The following is a 23,589-nucleotide window of genomic DNA, read 5'->3' as shown; positions in this document are numbered from 1 at the left end:
GGTGAACTTAAAGTGTCCCTATGAGGCATTTTTCAGTCTAATTTATTTTAACATGCACGTCCAGAAGGGAAAGAAATAATCAACCATTTTTCACAAACCCCTTCATTCATGTTGTATTGATCCTCTCAGATCAGCCTCTGATCAGCCAGAAACAAGACAAGAGAGAGAAAGAAAAGACAAGAGAAAGCTCCGCCCCTTGTCCTGCCTGCGTGTGATTGGTCAACTGCTAGGAGCAGTAACACTGAGCAGTGAAGGTGGGCGTGGCTTTCATCTCATGAACGTGCGAAACCTAGAGATGATGACTAATCACTGAGTCCCCTCCGCAAGACATCACTAAAATTTCAAAGTAGAAAAAACTAAAACCAATCGTCTCCGTCGCCATGGAAACCAAATGTAGAGCACATGCATTTAGGTGATAAAAAACTACGCTCACCACTCATATGTCTGATGAGTATTTATCGTTATAACACTGTAGAAAGCTCAGAAAACTAGAAATAGCATTATAGAGCTGCTTTAAAGCTGGGGTAGGTAATGTTGCTCAGAGACATGTTCCTCTGGGTAAAGTGGTTACTCGTCCTGATAGTAGTCTATACATTCTGTAATCATGAACAATAAGAAATATAGTTAGACCCCTCAGTTTACTGTAAATCTGTAAGAACTCTGACCAATCCAAACGTTCAGACCCAAATAGAGTTGTTTCGTAAGCTTCTTCTCCCGGCTCCCCTCCTCCCCCTCCAGCAGTGCATACCTGATAGCCACACCCTGCATATAAACAGCGTGTTAGGATGAAAACACAAAGTAGTGAAGATCAAACTCGGAAGGAAAACATGGCTGAGAAAATGCAGGAAGGATTTCCCGACCCGGCTCAGTTTATTTGCCTCCTCCTGCTAAACAGCCGAGAAAGAGAAAATCGTTGGTGGAAAAAGCTGCGAATAAAAAAGCCTCGGATCACGCAAGGAGAAAAACCAGAGGGGGAGGAGACAATGCAGGGGGAGGAGCCAATACAGGGGGAGGAGTCAAAACAGGGCACCACTTTCACATCCTGCTAGCTCCCCAACATTACCTACCCCTGCTTTAATGATCAGGAAGGCAAAACAGGAAACAGGACATGAGGAGACTAAACAAGGAAAACTACGAAATAAAACAGGAAACCGAAACTAAAAAGACACAAACTCCACATCGTGACAAAGCAGGAAAAAAAAACATTAAATATCTGGGTCTTCATATTAGCAATGATCTCACATGGCTGCCGAGTGGATCACACCTGGTTAAGCTGTTGTAGGTGTCCTGTGGGAGGGACATTTTCATAAAAATGTATTTTACTCTCCCTTCCAAGTGCACGTTGTACAGCACTGGAAAGCTTGATATATGAAGGATGTGTGCCATTCCAGGCTGCAATCACGACTGTAAAGCTTTACTTCAGAGCAAACTTTGAAGCCATACTGTATTCTAGTAGCAGGTGATGCTGCAACAAAAACGCTCCTCTTACATCAGCTGCACTTCCGGACCTACATGACGTACTTGCCCTCTGCCTCAAATTGAATGCCAGAAACATAAGCACGGACCCAACACACACAAGTCACCACCTGTGTCTTTAGAGAGGACCATGAAAACTCAAGCAAACAGGTTGAGAAGCTGTTATAAATCTGTAAATTCATTCTGCTTTTAGAGGTGGTGTCCACCCCACAGCTTAATCGTTCTGGTTCAGTCTTCCAGCCGAGACTGAAGAGTTGTTTCCAGCTTCAGCTGTCAGTGAGAAACCTGCTGCATCCTCCCTGGTCAGCATCAAACAGCAGTAAGTCGCTGATTTTTATTATACTTCAGATGCCTCATTTATAGAAATGTACTTAGTCTCAGTTTTCCTCAGTGGTGTGCTTTAATTTATTTTCTTCAAGCCAGTAAGCATAAAAACACAATCTAAGAACCCTTTGTGTAGCTTGATAAACCTGAAATAAACTTTGAACCGATTTGTTAAAACAAGACAAAATCTAGATTTTTGTGATGAGCCTGTTTGTTATAAATGGTGGTGGTAGTGTGGACCCGAATGCAGGAGGAGGGAGTCGGAGATGCAGAACTTAGAGGTTTTAATCACAGAATAAACTGAAGGCTGAACTCACCAGGGAAACATGGTCTTATAATAATTTAATATAATAATCTTACAATAATCACCTGGACCTATAATCACCTAATGAGTCCAGATGAGCCAACGAACTGAAAAGCAATACAGGAAACTAGACATCAGGGATCTAAACCAGGAAAACTATAAACTAAATCAGGAAACCAGGAACTAAAGAGAACACAAAACATCACAAACTGACACTGTTAGCATGTTGATATCATGATAACATAAAACTGGCTGGAACTGAAAAGAAAAGACTGAACCAAGACTAAGAGAAGACAGAAAACCTGTATTAACCTATCTGAGTATCGCAGCCCAGCATGGCTTTGTCATACGATCATTTACATAATTATGTAAGCTTTTGGAGCAATGCTGCACGTTTCTGGCCTCAAAACTCTGCACTTCTGACTTGTTTCAGTCGTATTTGGACATCCATTATGCATGCTGCCGGAGCTGTGATGGAAATGATGCATTCCTGGGCTGAGAAACACTTCGCAACTTGTGCCTGGAGCATCACGAGACAGCTGGGTCTTGTTTCACAGCGCAGCACCACACGCCAGCACCTCACAGGCCATTCTGAAAACACAGTAGCTGATTGAGCAAAGAATTAAGACAGAGCCGAAGAGAAGGCGAGAGTCAACATTAGGGTGACTTTTATTGCCTGGACAGAGCTCAGAGAAGAGACAGGATTAAAGACAAGTACTGAATTAGCTTTCATTTGGGGGTAGAAAGTGTAAAAATCTGACAAAGTTTAGATTTAAAATTGAACAAGAAGTTCAAATTTAATAGACTGTCATGTTACAGTATTTTGTAAAAGGAGTTTATAAAATGTAAACATCTTGGGAATATAATTTGTACTACAACAACGCAAAATATTTAAAATTTTCGCTATTTATAGGTTATTCTGTTATGTTATTGCTCTGGCCCACTTGAGGTTAAATCCCTCTGTATGTGGCCCCTGAACTAAAATGAATTTGACACCCCTGCCCTCAATCCTCCCTACGAGTGAGTGTGAATGGTTCCTCGTCTCCGTGTTGGCACTGTGATAGACTGGCAACCTGTTCAGGGTTCACCCTGCCTCTCACCTAGTCACTGCTGGGATCGGCTCCAGCTCCCTCCTCAGAGCTGAAACTAGATGGATGCGAAGGCATACATAAACACTCGCAGAGCTGCATTTATCTTTTGCATTTATCTAAAAAGCATCATATGCAGAAGTGTATCTCTCAACAACTTGGACCTGCAGACACTTACAAATGTGATGGCATGAAATCCTGGAGAACATCTTGTTCTGCTGTTCATTTTTTTAATCACAGGCGTGTCCAAGTCTGCACCTTTTAGATGCATCGCTCTCCTACACACCTGAATCAAGTGTCTGAATTCCCCCACCAGCATGTCATGCAGCTCTGCAGAGACCTGGTAGCAAGTCAGTCATTCCATCCGGGTGTGTTGGAGAAGGGACGCATGTAGAAGTTGCAGGACAGCAGATTTGAGGACCAGACTTGGTCTGAACAGAATCCATGTTCTGGGAGAGAAAATAAAAAGGAGTTTCTACATGTTTGTTAGATTTGGAACATTTTAGAGTCCAATGTTCAGAGAACATATCAGGTATAAAAAACAGAGCTCACTGTGCTTTTTCATAACCTCTTCTTCCCCCTCCGCCCACCTCTACACGTGTTGTGATAATCTACTTTTTTCCAGAACACATTTCAACAGTTTCTCTTCTGACCTTGATCCCTGTTGAACAGCTGCTGTGATGGCAACGGTAAGAAGAGAGCGGTTAATGTTGCTGTGAGTGATGACTCCATGCTGCAGAGGATTTCTCTCCATTGTTATTAAAACACTGGTAAAAATGCTGCTGCTGATGTTTTACACTTCAAACAATAGAAATATAAACACTACTGGTTCCACCAAGAAGAGCCTGACTGGGTCGAAAACACCCGAATCAGTCCTTCTCTGACTGAAGAACCGAACAACGACGATCATCCTGTTAAAGGACAATGTCATGCTGAAAATACTGGATTTCCAGCTTCCTCATACATGGCTTTTTATGCTTTTCACCACTAACTACAACATGAATATTCAGCACATCCCACCTAGTCTCAAACACACTTCCAGACAACAACAGTCATTCAGTGTGTGTGTTCATCCACACACTGAATGACCCTCAGATCTCCTGCAGCTCAACACACTGAAGGGTCAAAGGTTTCCCTTCGCTGAGTCGGGCAGGTGACTTTAAACCAGTATTAGTGTTTATAACAGACTCTGACATTCCTTTTAGACAGAGTCATGAGAAGTCAGACTGGCTGTAAACAAACCGTGAGACGAAGCGATGAGAAAGAGAACATTATTTCCCAAAGTGTCTCCTGTAAACAATAAATGTGAATAATTCAATAAACTCAGCAGATAGTTGGAAGTTTTACACGTTGAATGGTGACAAAACTGTTACTTAGTGTTATTTAAAGGAATCTGATGAAACATTTACTGTGGTCCAAACTGAACTTTACTGGCCACAGTATTAGGTTTGGTTTGCAAGTAGCCTGTTCGACCCGCTTTTACCTTCAGAACTGCCTTCATTGCATCACGGATTCAGCAAGGTGTTGGAAACATTCCTCAGAGATTTTTCTCCATGTTGACAAGAAGCATCACAGAGTTGCTGCACATCATGATGAGAATCTCCCAAAGCTGCTCTGCTGGATGTAGATCTGGTGACTGTGGAGGCCGTTGGAGGACAGTGAACTCATCGTCATGGTGGAGATGATGTGAGCTTTGTGACATGGTGCATCATCCTGCTGGAAGTTTCCATCAGAAGATGCTACACTGTGCTCAGAAAGGGATGGACATGGTCAGCAGCAGGACTCAGGTCTGCTGTGGAGGTTAAACCATGTCATGTTGGTACTAAGGGGACCAAAGTGGGACCAGAAAACCTCCCCCCACCATTCCACCAGCAGCAGCCTGAAGCGTTGATCCTGATGGCAGGATGGATCCATGTTGTCATGATGTTTCCAGCAGATTCTGATCCTACCATGTGAATGTGGAGCTGAACTGGAGACTCATCAGACCATCTGCTTCCAGGTTGGATGTGTTGTAGCTGCATATGTTGGTTGGAACCAGTGCTTACTGGTCTTCCTGTTGCCTTTCTATCATCTCCAACCAGTCTGTCCAGTCTCCTCTGACATCAACCAGACCTTCTGGTCCAGACTGCTGCTGCTTGCTGGGTATTTTCTCTACTTCAGACCTTCTCTGTAAAGCCTGAAGATGGTTGTGTGTTAAAATCCCAGTATATCAGCAGTTTCTTAAAAGGTACCACTACAACCTTCAATCTAGACCAGGGGTGCCCAAACTTTTTGCCTCCAAGGGCCAAACTGGCTCCAGTGAGCCATGGGCCAAACGCTGCAGCTCTAAGGATGAGATATGAGAAAATGCACAAAGTTATTCTAATTATTGTTCAATAGCAAATACAGTGTATGTTTTTCCTATCTGGGCAAATAAAATGTTACATAAAAAATCAATAGAATAATGAAGCCATAGTTAGAGGGGCAAGAAACAATAATTACAGCCACTAAACTTTAACCAAGTGCAACGTGTCAACAACCAGAAATGGTGCATGTGGAACAAGGCGAGTTGCTGTTACTCAGTGGAAAACATGAAGTTGATATTTGGACATTACCAGTCTCCATGTTGGGTTGCACCTGGCTCACTGACAAGGTGTGAGTCAGTAGGTGTCCCTCTGAGTCTTATTAGGGTTCATGACACTGAAAGTGTCTTTTCATCAAGCTCTGCAGGGCATTAATATAAACAATGACTTAAGGGCCAAAAAACAAAGTGCTGGTTGGCTGATTTTGGCTCGCGGGCCCCACTTTGGGCACCCCTGATCTAGACCAAGACGTTGGCCATTAGTAAATGTTTTCAGCAAACAATTTACCATCTGTTCCTTTACAGCTGAGTTTCACCAGTCTAGAGGACTCTGCGTGCTTCTAGCTCAGGTTTTCTTCCTGTCTAACAGTTAAACAGATGAGCTTTAATGCTACAGAATAATTATGGTCAAACTGTACAAAACAAAGCTGACGTTGTGAATTATTGGGAGTGTGCTTTAAAATGTGCACTAGAACTGCGTTCTCTGCTACTGCTTGTCAACAGAGTTCATGGTGGGAAACACTTATCAAGTGCACAACCTCCCAAAGGACCTCAGTGACCTTTCACATCCATCCAGTGTAGCTTCTTTGAAAAAGGAAAAAAAAAAAAAAAATCAATAAATATTTTACTTGGTTCAACCTGAAGTACTAAAAAACATCGACAAAACGCCTTCCCTGAGCTCATTAGAAAGAGCAAAAGAACTCTTTTTTCCTTAAATCACTTCATTAATTCAGTCTATCTTACTTATGTGCGCTTTCTCCTAAATTTAGATAAAATCCCAGCGCATAAATCTTTCCATAATGATCCGTGCCGGCTGTTCTGTTTGAACGTTGAGGGATGTGACTGATGTTCTGTAGCTGCACCAGTCAGACGCCAACCTGCTGAGAAGCCCAAATCAAAGCACGGGCATCTGCAGGAGGGTGGATCTGAAAGTTCACACCTCGGAAGAGAAGTCAATATCCAAACGTGCTCTGGTGGGAATAACCGTGATGATTAAGTCCTTTATGAGGACAAGTGGCTTGAAGAGAGAATAAAAGGTGTGGATGTCTGAAATCACAGGATTTATGACATGATTACTGTTAAGTTCCCCGATCAGATCCCAGTTAAGATACCAGACGTGTGCAGATTAACCTTCCTGAGGACTACAATCAGATTGTCAGAAAATCTCCATCTTCTCAGTGTTTGAATTTGGACAAAAAGATGCAAAAGCAAATTAAAAAAATAACTGTATGAAGGACGAGAGCCTCGACACTTTAATATCAGCCAGTCAAAATGTCAGATTTAAGATGTATTTTACTATAAGATACTACTGTAACGATTAGGGCTGTGACGATATGCTTTTGTCCCGATGTTCGATTCCGATTTTTTTGGGTGCTGATTAGATTTAAATTGCAATTCTCAAAATTCTTCAATATTGATGATTTTTGTAGATTAAAAACAATTTTTTTTTAAATTTTTTATTTTTTTATAAAACTTCTTTTTGCTAGTAATTTTTCCTGATTTCAGTTAGGAAAAAACAACCCAGTCGTCAGACCATCATTGTGCTGCTATAATGCCCAAGAAGACAAGTAAAAAGATCAATAAAACCAATGAAAATGACAAAAATTTTATAGTGGATTAATTTTATTTATTTGAAAAAAAAAAAAATCGATTTTTAAACAAAAAAATCTATTTTAAAATTGTGAAAAAAAAAAATCCCGAATTCCGATTTGTTTATTCGATTTTCCCACCCCTAGTGACGATAACATGTTATTTGTTTTCATTTCTGAGAGGTTCGGGCAGTAAAACGACATCTGAAACCCACCAATGGTACGGTCCCTCCATGTCACATGACTATAACAGCCTATCAGATGTCACGCTGGGAGCATAAATGCCAATGTTGTGTTTTATATATTGCTGGCTGAAAACAAGTTATTACTAGCATTTATCTTATGAAATATATAAATTTGTAATATTGATTAAATATATAAATTTATTAATTTTAATTTAAATATATTAATTTTCTATTTGATCATATACTTGAATCTTTTATTGAATTTAATGATTAAAATATTTCGTTATAGTTTTATAAGTGTTTATGTTTGTGCTATTGTATCAGCAGAAGAAATGTTATCACCCACTCCTACGTGCACACGCAGATGAAAGCTGCATCCCTGAGAGGCTTCCTTTCTTGCTTTTCTGTTGCTTTCAAGGTCTTTCAGTTTGCTTTCAGTCTCTAGAGAAGGAAGCTGCATCAACACTCTCCTCATCGTGAGCACTTAGTGTCTTCTCACTTGTGAGAAATTCAAAACGCTGCATCAGTAAAGATCAGAAATAAATGAGCAGAAATTACAAAATCTATTTTTTAGGGACTGAACGGATAGAAAATAAGAGGCTACATGTATTTCCATTCATCCTCTCAAAGATTTAAGGGAAATAGCATTAAATAGCAGTTCCAGGAAGCACCACTAATGTTGAAAATATGCTCAAAGTTTTGATGATCAGACAACTTTCTGAATCAGATATGGAAACCTGACCAAAACATGAGAGGTATTTCACAACTAAATGTCTAAATGTTGACATGTCCTGTTTTTCTGCAGCTCCGTGAACACATCCCAGCCAGCTCCTTGCACAACTAACATGCATTGGTTGGTTGTAATCCTAATGAGCCAAGGCAGCAGTGAGGCAGTCCAGGCTGCTGCTTTGCTCGTGTCCCGTCTGTCACGGGTGGATCCGACCCTGCTGTGTTTCCTGGCGAGACACCAGCTTGCTGCTTTCTCTTCCTTTTCTTTTCTCTCTCAGTCTTTGCTGCATTAGTGGGTGGAATGACAGCTTTGAGAGCAGCATCTCTGCTCCAGGTTTGCTTTGTACTCTGACAGTGCCAAGAGAACGACAAGGTTTTCGTTACGTATTGCAGTTCATAGAAATAGATCTCCTCTATTGTGAGCCAAGCTTACGTGTCAAAATCTTGTTTCTTTTATATTTTGTCTGTCATTTCGTTTGACTTCTCCCTTCCTGCCATGCATCCAGTCCCCAGACAGGTCCATGTGTCTACAGCTGAGCAGGCAGCTGACAGCACGCTGACAAGTGTTGAGGATGGGAGGATGAGGAGCAACGGAGGGAGGGAGGAAGAGGGATTAATGAGAGGGACAGGAGCAGTAGGGTTCTGTCACGGCACCTCCAGATAACAGCTCCCCCAGCTCTCTTTGATATCTCTCCCAAGTGACCGGGTTGCTACATCAGCTTGTAGCAGGAAGGTTAGGGTAGAGGTGCTCATTAGCCACCCCAGCTCCACGCTTTCCCACCACACCTTTGTGCAGTTGAGAGGGAAGGAGAAGGAGATGCAGTGAGTGGTGGTGTCAGACTTAAAACTGAGAAAATAGATTGCGTGTTCAGACATGATCTCCACCCAGCATGCTCTTCTTCTACTGTTTGCAGAAAGAAAACTAAACAGCAAGATGCAGGAGGCTGCAGCAGGAGAAGGGTGTGGAAAATCCCCAAACTGCACGCTGACAACCCAAAGCTGCTCCAGAACACGGATCCATTATACACAGATATGCAGCTTGAAGATTAAAACCAGTGAAGGGTGAATATAATAGCGTCACCATGTGAGGAGCTGCTGGGAAGCCTTGTGTCCTGGCATTAAGTACGACTTCACACATATCACCCCCCCCGAGGCAGTGTTGCAGTCCAGAAACCAACTTCTATCTCTCCCCCCGTTCCACAGCTTCTTCTCAGAGTCAGTTAGACCTGATCACAGCAGGTAAAACCTTGAATCAGGACTCATTGAGCGTATCTTTCTGTCTGCAGCAGCAGAATAGGTGGATGAGCTGCCAACGTAGCGTAGCCGAGGAGTAAAGACGACTTGTTGTTCTGCTTGAACCGCATGCTTTGCCGGAATCTCATATTTATGTTTTGTTCAGATAAATTTACAATCCTGACTCTCTACTCTGAATGTTTTTCCAGGGTTTTCAAGTATTTTGCCGCAGCTTACTTTCTCACGCTGTGAAGTAATGAGGAAGATTTGTCTTGGGAACTGTCTCTTAAATTACAGAATTGTTTGCATTTAAAAAGCAAAAGATTTCTACTCTGGAACTTGTGACTTTTAAGACTTCAACGTGAGATAAATGTTACAGGTAAATAGACCATTTAGGGGCTCAGAACTTTTGTAATTCTTGTCTATTAAAAGCAGAACATTTTTACGTTGCTTGGTATTTAAAGGCCAAATTCCTGAAAAAAAACAAAGAAAATTCAACATTTTTTAAGCTGAAATCTTTATTTTCCTTTTAACAAAGCATAACCTAAATAATATTAAATATATTTGTTTATATTTACAGTTTTACTATGCTATTAGTCAAAATTATTCTAGCACAAAGCATGTTTGGAATGTGAAGGAACTCTTATGAAAGGCTGTCGAGTGTTTCTAGAGGGTGTCCACCAGGGGGCAGAAGACAAGAATGAGTGAGTTCAACCAGGTTTTGAGCAAAGTTTTTACCGCAAAGTGATGCAAAAAGTCTCAGAAATTGTATATATGAAATATTATCAAAGGGAAAAGGTGAAGGATTTACAAGCAAAATTCCAATTTGATGTTATTAAACTATTTTAGAGGAAAAATGCAAAATAATGGAAGGAAAATCCATTAGACTATGTAGGGGAAGCGGGTTTAGTTTCAGGAAAATGTGTGTATGTGTGTGTGTTTTAAGGATGTTGCAGGAGGAAGATTAGTGTCTCACAGAGGGATTATCCGACGCCGATCTGGAACTGAAAGACATCCTCTGCTGCAGTGCTGCTGTGTATCTTGGGCTTTTTCTGTGACTTGTTTAGAAGAGATACACACAGTAATCCCAACCTTAAGGAATAATCTGATTTCTCTTCTTCCCTCTCTACTTCTCACATCAGCCTTTGTCTTCACACTCATTGTGTTTGCAGCCGCACGATGTGCTTGCCTGCAGTTGGTCAATAATCTCACGTGACTGGTTTCATTCTGTGCCCTGTGTGGGATGCTTGTTGTGCTTTCAAGCTTGGCAGGCTCCGTACGAACAGACCTCCACTGCTTCGAGTATTCTGGTTGGTGCTTGTTGGGGTGGATCTGACAGCAGAAAAACTGGGTTTGCAAAAAATCCCACATGCAGTTTTCCTTTGAAGCATTCTGCCACCAATACTGCAGTAGCGGGCTGGTTAAAATATCCAACAGAGTCCAGAGCAGCTCTGCTGGTACAGCCGTGCAGATGAAATCTCCTCTTACAGCAGCGGTCAAGATGAGCGAACAGCCGGCAAGGACCTCTTTAATGTGGCTAAATATAAATTAGCATCATGCTTCATTGCTGTAGCCAAGCAGTTTTTTCCCTGAAGCTTGTGCTGCAATCCCCAGATAGCGAGGAGAAGGCCGTTCACTCAATTAGCATCTCCTGCTGCCTCACCCAGGTGACTGGAGACGCACATGCACTGAGAACTGCATTAATGCTGATTTGCAGAGTATGGAGCCAAGTTAACAACCTGCAGACCAGAGGAGGGAATTTTGCTTTTTCAAAACAACTCAAATGTTTCTTATAGCTTCAAGACAACATTGTGAACATTTATTTATAGTTTTTTCTCTATTTGTTACCATTTTCTGACACTGAAAACATCCTTGCTGCTATGCATCATCACACGCACGGCATTGAAACCATGAGTCGTGATCAGCGGTGATTCTTCCACGCAGGGTGTCTGATTCCATCTAGATTCCTTCCAAAAAGCCTTTTTTTCCAGATACGGTTACATTCAGCTCACATCCACATAGCTAACAGTACACTGGAGTGGATGAGGATGATCCAGGTGAAACAATAAGTTGACTTTTTAGATCTGATTTTATTTTGATTGTTTTAATTTGATTGCTTTTATTTTTTATTTGATTGTTTTTAGATGTGTGAATTTTTTTTTAAAGTTGTCCTAATGTATGTTATTTATTCTGTTTCTTTTTAACCCCCCACAATGTGGCACTTTGTCAACATTGTTGTTTTTTAAAGAGTTAGATATTTTGATTGGACAGGAAATCCAATAAAATTTCATACCTTCCTTTTATTTGGTTTTCTTGCTTTTAAATCATTTTTCTCAAGTGGACCAAACTGCCTGGACAACGTCATACAGTTACAAAGAGGGTTGATATTTCCTAAAACAACCACCGACCAGGAAGACAAAGGAATGAAAAATGTGTCCGTACCAAGTTTATAGAGTCTTAGGGTTTCTGTTTGTAGTTTGGTGTTCATATCTAACACAGTTTCCACCAGAATCTGCCCAGTATGAGAAGCAGGAGAAGCTATCTAGTATGATAAGATAAGATAAGATAAACTTTATTTATATTGTGCTTTTCATAGACACAAGGTCACAAAGTGATTTGCAACAATAAAACATAAAAAACCTGCAACGTGTGGAAAAATAAATGAATAAAAACAGTATAAATACACAGCAGTGTCACAGAGTCTTTTTGGAGCTAAAATGCCTGAACAAATATGTTTTTAAGAGGTTTTTAAAAGCATTTAATGAATCCAGAGAGCGCAGATCCTGGGACAGGATCCTTCCAGAGACGGGGAGCGACGGCTTTAAAAGAACGGTCTCCCCGGGTTTTAAAACGGGTCCGTGGGACCATCAGCAGGTGTTTCCCGGTCGACCTTAGACTTCGATTCAGACTGTAGGGCTTAAATAAGTCCTCAGTGTAACCAGGACCCTGTCCATGCTTGGAAAGTAAGTAGCAGGATTTTAAAATGAATACGATCTTCAACAGGAAGCCAGTGAAGAGACTCTTCTGCTGGTTCTAGTCAGAAGCCTCGCCGCTGAGTTTTCCACCGTCTGAAGACGAGCCAGTTGTAAATAAGCTGTTGCAGTCGTCTAATCAAGAGGACACACATGCGTGTATAATCATTTCTAGCTCTCGCTCAGACATCATTTGTCTCATCTTTGCAATATTATGTAGCTGAAAAAAGCTAATTTTAACCAACTTTCTTGAATGATGCTCTAATGACATGGATTCATGGAATATTACCCCGATGTTCCTCAGCTTCGACTTGGCTGACTTCACTGTCTGGAGCATGCTGCGCTACAACAGAGGTCTCCACTTCCAGTCCAAGCCACCATCCTGCAGGTTTTACTGTTTCCCCGCTGTACCACACCTGACCCAGTTGTTGGAGAACCTTTTTCATATGAATCAAGTGTGTTGTAGCAGGGAAACTACAGTGAACAAATGTTCTGTCTGCTTACATACAACGTAGAAATCACACTTGCAAGTCAACCAAAGCTCAGGTTTTCAAGCGGACCACAGGACACATCTTTGGCTGCAAATGCTGGGTAGAAGAGCCACCTTGTCTCTCTGGCATTCCTGCACTTCCTGGTCTAGCTCAGCCTCTCCTGGCTTTCTACCTGCAGCTGTGCAGGACGGGAAAAGCCTGCCACGACCAAACCAGACCGCTCCAACAAAGCAGTCCCCAGTCTGTCATCAGCCTCCGAGCTCCTGCTCCTGATGCCTTCCTCTCAACATTTTGGTGAATGAAATCCTTTTGAATCTTCCACAGCTTGAGTCCTTCCTTACAAAACATTCACATTGCTCCAAAGTAACCGTACGACCAGATCAGGGTTCGTTCAAGTGGACCAAACAGTGCAAAAGCAAATGCAGCTGTGGTGAAGGAATCTGAAAACACCAGCTCCACCAAGGATGAATCATACTGAGTCTTTCCACTTTACTTGAAATTCCCTGTATTCATACTGTGAAGCTCATTTCTTTCTTTTTCTCTAAACCTTTTGAAGGTTAAGATCTGTCAACTGCAGGACTTTGACAACAGGAGTGTCAGAACTGACCATTTTGGAGACATCACCGTTTGGTCTGGATTAAAACTTCTTTATTTTCCTGCTTCACTTTATCAAAGTTCTTGCAGAGAGAATTGCAGCATCATTCCAAAAGGTTGTTCATCTTCATCCTGAAAGTGACTTTTAGACTCAACAGCATTAAGATGGACCTTGCTGTTGCAGAGACACGCTTATGTTACGTTAGGTGAAAACAGGCTTACTTGCGTGCTCGTCCCCGCTGACGTGTCGTCACATCAGGAATCAGTTCCTGCAGAATCAACAGTTTGTTTTCCTGTAGTTGTTGCAGCACTTTGTGTTTCTTCATGTGGTTTCTTCTTCATTGTTAATTAGACATCAGTCCATCATGCACGGTGAAGCCTGTCGTATGACCACGTAAGTCACCATTTCCATTCAGCAAGACAAAAATCTTTACATTTAATCCCAGATGTTGCAGGAAAATGCTGGATGATTCAGCTGCAGTTGGTTGTAAACAATAGATTTTATGTTTAATTACAGTCATGCTGGTATGTGTGTGATGCTGCAATGTGCCTCAGAAGTTGTCAAATGCTGAAGTGGTGACACGAGAAAAGGCAGTAGATTAGTTTAAATTTGGTTCCAGTTGTTTGAATTGTGAAGCTGGTTGAGGTTCTTCGAAGGACAACTAGTTAAAGGTTGGTAAATGACTTGAGTACTCTTGGTTAGGGACCTTTATGGGTAAGTGTGATGGCTTACGCCCCACATTGTTTCCTTTACATCTCAATGCCAGCTCATAAGGTTCTACCATGTGCTGCCGGGTCACGTGGGGGTGGGGGGTTAGCTTAGCTAGGCCTTGGAGCTTTGTTTGGTTATTGTTAGTCATTTTGTTTTCTATTTCCTCCTCTCTGTGTAATTTGGTTTGGCTGGATATAAGTTACCCATCTGTGTTTTTGTGGGGGGGTCAGTTTTCTTTAGTTGAGTTGAACTGTTTAAGTGACGCTAACTGTCGTTATGTTTAGTTAACCCCTTTCTAAAGATTGGTTAGTTTATTCATTTATTTGGACTTTTGCATTGATTTGGTAACAATAAACGCCCAGGTTTTTTTTAAATGACATCTGTGTCCTCATGGCTTTACTGTTTGGTTCCCGACAGGAAGTTAAAGCTCATTGGCTGATTAAAGTTGTTTTGTTGTTTGACTCGTCAAGGTGCTGAGTTCAGCTGATTTTATGTTTTTGCTTCATGCACCAGGATTCTCCTGCAATCTTTAAGATGAAGATGACAGAAACTGGGCTCCTGCAAAGCTCTCATTTGGAAAACATCCCCTCTGCTGCGCACCGTTCCAACAGCGACAGCTGTTAGTTTTCCCAGAGGAACTTGTTATGATGTGAATCTCTAAACTTTCCATTTCATGCTGCAGTTATTTGTGGATCTGGTTTGACCTGCCAAACAGGTAAACGGTGGGAACAGCGGTCTTGTTTGGCTCCCCGAGCTGCAGCTGTTCTCTGCCTTTTACATGTTTACATGAGTTTTAATTCCCCATTAATTCAGAATCATTTTAGAAAAGAATAAAATAGTAAAACATCTAATTCCAAATGAACATTCAGAATGAAACTTAAAGTGGCTGATCACCTCCGCCAGGTTTATAGCTGTTTGTTAGCAACTTTATGTAAAAACTTTATAAATTCAGTATATCAGAGTGAAAAAACCAAGCCTGCCTTATTTGCAGCTGACAATGTTTCATGTTCTGTTGTCAGCAAGCTTTTGGACCAGTTCAGTGTGAAAGATCTGCTCCTTTATTCTCTGACGTTTGGGCTTTCCTCTTCATCGCTCTCATTCCCCCAACGCTGTCAAACTGTCCTCACTTATAAGTCTTCTGGTCCTGCTCTGGTCCAAAGTCTGCCTCTTCGCCATCAGGACCAGACTGCAGTGGTCCTGTCTGATCCCTTTCCTATGATAATCACCCAACATTTTTTATCTGATGCTTTTGAGCAAAACATTATGTCTTTAATAAATGAATATTCATAAAAAGCCATGTTTCAGTTTATGACACAATCTGGGAACTTCTCTGATCAGCTCATTTATTTTATCTCTGCTCATTTTTTTAATCTTAGACACTTGATTCCTTTGTTTGCTTTGCAGCATAAAGAGTTGCAATAAAAGAGGGCATCACAAGCAGCTGGATGCAGACACACATAAAAACCTCACAGATGCTGTAAATAACACAAGCATATGTGCTAACAAATGTGTAATCTGCACGCAAGCTGAGCCAGATGATCAATCTGTAGCCTGCAGCAGCCATGTGTTACACTGATGTGGATTAAGATATCGTATCTGCAGACTAAAGGACTCAACCTTCTCTCTGTGGAAACCCCATCAACAGATAAGCCCCATCTCATCACTTCAGCTTTATTCACAGCCTCTTCCTGCCGGGGAACTCTCCGCCACCTCCAGCACGGATCATGACAGATGAATAAACCATAGGATATCCTTCCATACTGCCTGTGCCACTCTGCAACCTACTGTGGCAAGATGTTCCAAACAAGACAAGGACATGTGTGTCTCTGCAGAACATATAAAAGATGCAGATTGTTCCTGAGCTCCCCCCTCCTCTCATATCACTCCAAGCATCACCTGCGATACTCAGACTCTGCGAGCAGGTTGCAGCTCATGCATCCCTCCCTCTGTCTCCGTTGAGGTATCGCTGTTTCTGGAGATCAGAGCAGATAAATAATACATGCTGCTCGGACACGCTTCGACTGCTGAATGCACACAGACAACACAGTGCTTCTTGTCCACCAGCAGTTGCAAAGCATTCAGGGAAACATCCTTTAACACAACAGCTACACTCACACTCCCGGCTGTGTGTGGAGCATAACTGGGAAACCAAGCTTTAGTGCTTATTAGAAACCAAGTAAAATGCCAACAACCAGGCAAAGCAACCCTCGGTCTTCATGCCTGCACACTCCCAACTTAGATTACACCTGAAGTTCACATTCACACCTGAACATCAGCGTCATCTTTCAGCATGCAGGAAGGAGCAGAAGCCGCGGAACAGAGCGGGAGATGCCTCACCTGTATGGATGTGTGTGTTATCCTTTGTCCTGGGTGTGTGTGAAGCGCAGAGCTGAAACTTCTGTCTCACCAGCGCTGTTGGGTACATCTCCCCTCCCTCCCTCCCTCCCTCCTCTGCCTCTCTCAGTCCTCTCTCCCACCCTCCGCGCTCTTTTTTTCTTTCCAATCACAGTTTTTTTTCTCCATCTGCCTCTTTCTCCTTCTTCTTCCAGTGTCTTCACTCAGCCTGCTGATGATGTTAGCTTTGAAGATTTGGACTACCCAACACACACTCACACACACTACGTATATGTGTGTTTATCTATGCTCTGTAGGCTGAGATGTGTCAGGATTCAGAGGTGCAGTGTGTGCTGCTGCAGTGCAGCTGCCGGTGAGATTCACTCAGATATGACGCTTTGTTAACCCAAATGTGTGTGTGTGTTCACCTGTGTCTGCTGGTGTGTGTGCGTGTGTGTTTTGCATGCGTTCACATATAAATAAGAGAGGAGGAGCTGCTGTCCCTTAATAACCATTTGCTGTGTGGTGATGTGCCGCCAACTTCCTCCCTCCTGCTCATTGTTAGGAGTCATTATCTCACCTCAGGGAGACTGGAGGTGAGATAATGGGGGGGGGGGGGGGGGGGGGGACCAAAGAGACAAAGAGGGAATACATGTAATGCTCTGAAATTGAAATTTATCCTACCCAGTCTCTTTTTTAAATCTCATTCAGATTCTGTTGCTCGGTCACATTTAAATGAGCACTTGACTAAATCCCTCCTGTGCTTCTGCTTTTCTTGGCCAACGCTTGGCAGGCTGCCGCGCTCCATTGCAGCCCGGCATACTGGACGCTTCTCATCCACACACTCTTTGTGCTTTAGCCAACACACAGATATAGAATTAAAAGAGTGGGAAGCGCGCAGTGCAATGAGGCTAAACAGATCTAATGTCACACTGGCAGCATGCGGCAGCTCTGACCAGGACGGTAATGGAGTGTGAAGCCACCAAAGCTCAGGACAGGGACAGACAGAAGTTTCTGTTTACTTATTCCAGATATTCTTGAAGTTCACACAGAATCACGGTGACTCTTATAGTAATACGGCAAAATGAAGGTTCAGTATGTAGCTTGGTTTTAAGGTCAGTTATGCAAAACATAAAACAGAAACATGTTGAATTTTAAAATTAAACCAATAAACAACAACAAAAAAAAACTACTGTAAATTCTCCAAAACATTTTTTAAATAGCAAAAAGAAATGCCTTTTGTATTTTACTACACATAATCTGCAGAATCTAGATAGGGAGTGAGAGATGTTTCAAGAGAAAAATAAAGTTAATTTAAACAAACTTCTCCAGAAATGAATTTAAACCACAGTTAGTGTTTTCTATTAAAAGTAAAACTTGAGTTGAATACATGCAACTGATTAAAAACCCTTCAACATTTTAAATGTTTTATTTACAGTATTTGTTTTTGTTAAAGACAAATGTAAGTAAATATAAACAAAAACCCTTTTGACGGCTCTTTAAAACAAAAAGTAAACAGTGGAGGACAAAAATGTACTTTGTGCTTTCTGTAGGGATTTTGTGGTTCTTCTTGTGAGCATGCTTCCATCAAGCGACAGCCTCCGGGGGTGAAAAGTGAAGCCCATGCAGAAGCGCCAGGAACTGCAGTTCCCCCTTCATCCACTAGGGGCTCCACAACAGAGCAAATCCCCATAGACTCCCATGTTAAAAAGACCAACTTCACAGCAGAAATAAACATGTTTACAGCAGAAATAAACATGTTTACAGCAGAAATAAACATGTTTACAGCCTGGTTAAAACATAATTTAAGGTTTATTAGGTCAGCTTTACCTTTTTAAAAAAAAAAAATCCTTTGCTTAAAAGTAATTTAGTCTTGGAATTCGGCATATTTAGGATCGTGTCTTTTTGATTGACAGGTATGCAATATCCAATAAAAGGAGGAATGTAAAACAACCGCGGTTTTTAGCCGGTTAACAGAGTGACTTATCTTTAGCCCGCTTACCTGCGTTAGCTGGTTAGCTCCTGTTAGCTCCAGGTTTAGCTCGGTTAGCTCTTAGCTACAGGCAGGTTGGTGTTCGCTAGATGTCAATCAGCCACAACACGCTCACAGCCCCCCTCTTAGCTCCACCTCTCTGTCTACTTTTGTATTTTCCGGAAGAGACGACACGCGTGACGCTGCTGGTGACATCACGGAGGCTCCGTCCATCTTTTATATACAGTTTATGGCTTCCATCCACATGTAAAAGGGGCGTGGCTATCTGGTCTCCAACACAGCTCGATACAAGAGCTGCAGACTGCTTTCATCATATCCACTCGTCTTTGTCCATTTAGATACTTCACCGGGAAGCCAAAGGGCTCCCAAACTGCAGATTTTAACAATGAAAGAGGGTCTATGGTTTCTTCTTCAGTCTGTTGCTAGCCATGATGTCTGCTGGTGAGAGGCAGCAGCTGTTTCTGCTGCAGCAGAATAGATCTGCCACTGCCTGAAATAACAAATCTGAATAAGAAATCTAATCAAGAAAAAAGCTAAAAGAAGCGGCAATTTCTTAAATGAAGTGGTCATGTTTGACTCTTCAGTCTGTCCCTTTGATAATAAAATAATAAATATAAATAAATAAATAAATAAACAAACAATCCCTTTGACATCTGATGGCAGAAGTGGTAAAACCAACTATTTAAATCCCAAATAACCACGTTTTTACCATTCATATTACATTCATACAATTAGAAGAACTCAGACATTCGCCATTCCATATGGTCGTTCGCTTGGAAAAAAAATTCCCTAAAAGGCCCAACAGCCCCCCCAGTTACCAACGTCAATACTCTCATCAGGGACACATCTTATTTAAAGTCCTTAAACACAAAGATTAGGCACATAGAAATATATTAGTCTTGAAGTTACTGAAAAAGTGACACATCAAAAGAATCCTTTAAATAATTCCTGGAAGCGGGCGGTGATCCAGATCACCCCCAAAATCTAGTCACGTTTCATTTTCCCTGATAATTTATTCCAACTCTGTCCATTTTGAGTCGGACTGATCGACAGACAGACCAATGTCGGAGGTAATTACACAAAAAGTGAAGTATCGTGGCTTCTGATTTAAAAAAGACTGAGCCAGCCTCACTTTTATTTTACTTTTCTTGGTTTTTACATAATTTTCCCAAGTTTTAGCATCAGAAATAACAAGTTGTCCATATAAAACACTCTACATTACACTGTTTTTAAAAGATTAATACAAAAAAAGGAAACGAAAACAGAGCTGCAGCTGATTCGGGTAACAAATCCCTAATGGCTGCCTATTTCTGGGCTCTTTATTCTGCCATCTGCCACCTTCAGCAGGTGTTCCTCATCCTGCACCATGAGCTCAGCATCTGGGACGGATTCAGCTAATGACCCACACCCACAGCCAGTTAATGATGGGAGAAGATGGTCTCAATGTTCATCTCAACACCATTGTCAGTATTTTACTGTGTCTGTCTGCCTCTTCATCGTCATCATCATCAGTTCCTCCATCCGCTTGGAATCAGCCAATTAACCTCTAGCTGCTGTAAAAGTGGCGAGCAGCGAGATGAACAGAGACTCGCTGTAGCTCTCTGGAATGATGGGAAAGCAAGAGCCTGTGTTTCTGCTGAGTGAACGTCAGAGTTGCCTTCGCTGGCATTAATTAGTGAGAAAAGCATCTGCTGCAAATGCAGCTGCTAGTCCAAAAGCCTTTGAAATGCCACGTCGAAAAAAAAAAAAATACTGATTGCAGATGAGAATGTGGCGAATAACAGAGATGTTTCATCATCGACGCAAACAGAAGCGCTACATCTTTTGTTTTCTCAGGATTAAAACTCCGACTTGTCTTCAGTCTGAAGCGTTGTCTCGTCATGGAAACAGAAATAAAGTGATATGCCTGCATTATCTATCTGCTCCCTGACGTTACCGCTTATTCCTGCTCTCCGGCACCCAAATAGATTCTTAAATAGACGCTGAGATGGACGGATGTACAGGATGAAGAGTAAACATGAAAAGAAGAGGTGTGAAGGACTCAGATGGAAGAAGCAGGAAGATGATGCTGAACAATTCTTCACAGGGAAAATAATCGGAGCGGGAAAATCGAACCGAGAAATCAAAAATCCTGATTTTTCTTTTTTTCACGATTTTAAAATGGATTTTTTTTTTTTGTTAAAAAAATGGATTTTTTTTTCATTTAAATAAAATTGATCCACTATAAAATGTTGGTAATTTTTATTGTTTTTCTTGATCTTTTTACTTGTCTTCTTGGGCGTTATAGCAGCAGAATGATGGTCTGGCTACTGGGTTGTTTTCTTCTAACTGAAATCAAGAAAAATTACTTGCAAAAAGAAGTTTTATAAAAGTTTCTTTTGTTTTTAATCTATAAAAATCCTCAATATTGAAGAATTTTGAGAATCTCAATTTAAATCGAATCAGCACCCAAACAATTCGGAATCAAATCAAATCAGGACAAAAGCATATGGTCACAGCCCTAGAAAATACATAAATAACTTTAATTAATTCTGCCACCAAGCTTTGCTAAATATATTGGTTCCTATCCACCTTTGTTTCGAGGGGGAAGAGAAAAGTGGCGTTGGAGTGGTTTAAAAAGAAGTTTCCAGAGTGTGAAGCTCGTGGTGTAAAAGCTGTTCTGTCGTTTTGGAAAGTAAAAGATGGTAGCTTGCCGTAATCCACAGCCTGAAGAGACTGGAATACGTTACCAAGAGAAGAAATAAAGGTTACACACACTCTGCCTGATTTGTCCTAAACTTAGTTTCATATAGCCGTGATGAGTCTGTTGGTACAATGACGCCAAAAAAAATGCAGCTCAGGGATACAGCGGCGATGCCAGAGGGCAGAATCTGAAGCCGTGGATTTAAAGAGTTGACCAAGGATTTCTCTTTCAGTAAGGAAAAACCCAAACGCCTTGAGAAAATCCCCAGAACAAGAACTTCCAAAGTTCAGTCTGAAGCTGAGTTTCCATTACATTTATTAACAAAAGCGATGTTTGTTGGTTTTGACAAACAACAACTGGTTTGCAGGTGTTTCCATTGAACAGTGTTTAGTGCAAAAGCCTCAGTTCTCGTCTGGCAGACAAGATTTTACCAGAATTATTATGATGGAAGGTAGCCACGTTTTTTTTTCCTGTTAGCTGTGGAGAATTTGCTGCAGCTTTTTGAAGCCTTTCTTCCACATTTTCTTTTTTAAAACTCTGAAATTCACTCTTTGTTCCTTACCACGCCATCTTAAGAGAAACTGGTCATGACACCCCAGTGTCAGTGTCACCCAAAAGTGTTTCCATTACACTTTTTCAACATATTTCTCTATCAAAACATCTGAAAAACCACCTCATGAGAGCGTAAACATTTTTTTAAAATGATATTTCAGTGTTTTTCCCTTAAATGGCGGCGGTTTTTTTATTGAAATATTTCGTTTTTGGACAACTCTAGGTGTAACGGAAATGCACCTAGAGTTGTGCAGAGTCGGGTGTCTGTTGATGCCTCTTTGTCTTGTGCAGCTTCAACCAGCCAAGACAGATTCTGCCGTAGGTTTTCCTTCCTTTCCTCTTCTCTGCCACCACAGATGGAAGATTGCAGATAATAGTTGGTGTTTGGCAACTGGACAAATAATTGTATTGGACTGAATTTAGTTGGTAGCTCTGCCAATTGGCTGCATGTTGTCCCCATTAAATAAAGTTCCATCCTATCTGAAGACTCAGGTCTCGCCAACAAGAATTGGCTCTTTTAAAGACACACAGAACATTTGCAGGTTTTTTGGTGATAGGATCCCTAATTAACCTCTAAAAGCTATTTATAAAGACGGATACGCACACAGACGGAGGGTTTTCTGTCTCCTGTGCTGGTTTTGCACATAATTCGGTCCGTTTTTAAGTCGCTCAGCCATCCATCACCTGAATAAAAAAAAAAAAAAAATGGAGCAACACCACTGGACAGCACAGTGGCAGTGTTGAGCAGACACACAACGCACAAAAAAAAAAACAAACCAGAGAAGAAGAACAGGAAGAAGGCGACACAGAAACTGCCAAATGCAAAACACTCGGACGGCCCATAAATGGGCTTTAATTCAACATTCACCTTGCATCCCACCTGCACTCTGAGCTCTGTCCAGGCAGCCAGTAAAAAACAGTGAACTCTTGTCCCAGCTCTCATCATTTTCATCTCTTGCTCCGGTTATGTCTTCTTGTGTCTTTTTCCTGAATCAGCAATTCAAAACTGCTGGTGTGTTTATATCCCCTTACTAGAGTCTGGAATGGGAAACTTGGGGGTGACATCTCAAGGCGTCCTGGATGAAAAATATCTTTAGTGGAGTCTCAGCCTCTGCATGACTCCAGAAATGCCACTTCGCCATCAAACATGTCAGGAACTCAGAGTTTTAAGGCTGGAAAGTCACATCAGAAGTCTTCAGCGCTGGCTCTTACCCACACAAAACATCACCACGATAGTCAGCTACTAGCAGATGCAACTAAGCAATGAGGTTCTAATATATGTGCAATAAATGTGTAATTACCTTTCCTCCACTTTTGTTTATTTTATGTTTAAAAAAAGTGATCTAGGTAAACAGCTGTGTGTCTTTGATGCTATGATTAAACCCTAAGAGCTGCAGAGATGTGGCAAAATGTGCAAGAAGAAAGATCCAGCATACAAATGAACTGATTTCTCTGCAGCGTTGGTGAGTTCAGTGAGACGGAGTGGAGCTGGGTGAGTGTGTTTGCAACATGCATAATTCTGACAGAGCTTCTTCTCCTCAGCCAGGACTCGTGTCTCTACGGAGATGTGTGCAAATATGAATGTAAATAGATGAGTAAATGATGGAGTATTCCTTCACGGCAGTGCTGTAACAGACTGGTTTCATTAAAGGGATCCTTATTTCCCTCTGGTTAATTATTCATCACAGCGATCGGCGAGGACTCGGTCTTCAGACTCCAACTCACCCTCCGCCGAGGGAAGTCGTGTTTTCCGCTTTGCTGAATATTTCA

The 23,589-nt window shown here is 41.5% G+C and overlaps 1 protein-coding gene across 1 annotated transcript in view; it reads right to left on the bottom strand.

The window, feature by feature from the left end:
* The window catches only part of c1qtnf4 (C1q and TNF related 4), a gene marked incomplete at its 3' end in the record, with an annotated part of 47,242 nt that extends 30,587 nt beyond the window's left edge, over positions 1-16,655 (bottom strand). Inside the window, exon 1 of the mRNA XM_079242412.1 lies at positions 16,595-16,655. The remainder of the gene's footprint in view (positions 1-16,594) is intronic.
* Positions 16,656-23,589: the final 6,934 nt, after the last annotated feature.

This window comes from Telmatherina bonti, assembly GCF_933228915.1.
Source record: "Telmatherina bonti genome assembly, chromosome: 1".
Taxonomy (NCBI): domain Eukaryota; kingdom Metazoa; phylum Chordata; class Actinopteri; order Atheriniformes; family Telmatherinidae; genus Telmatherina; species Telmatherina bonti.
Note: the sequence above shows the minus strand (reverse complement) of the source record. Positions and strands in the feature narration are given on the sequence as shown.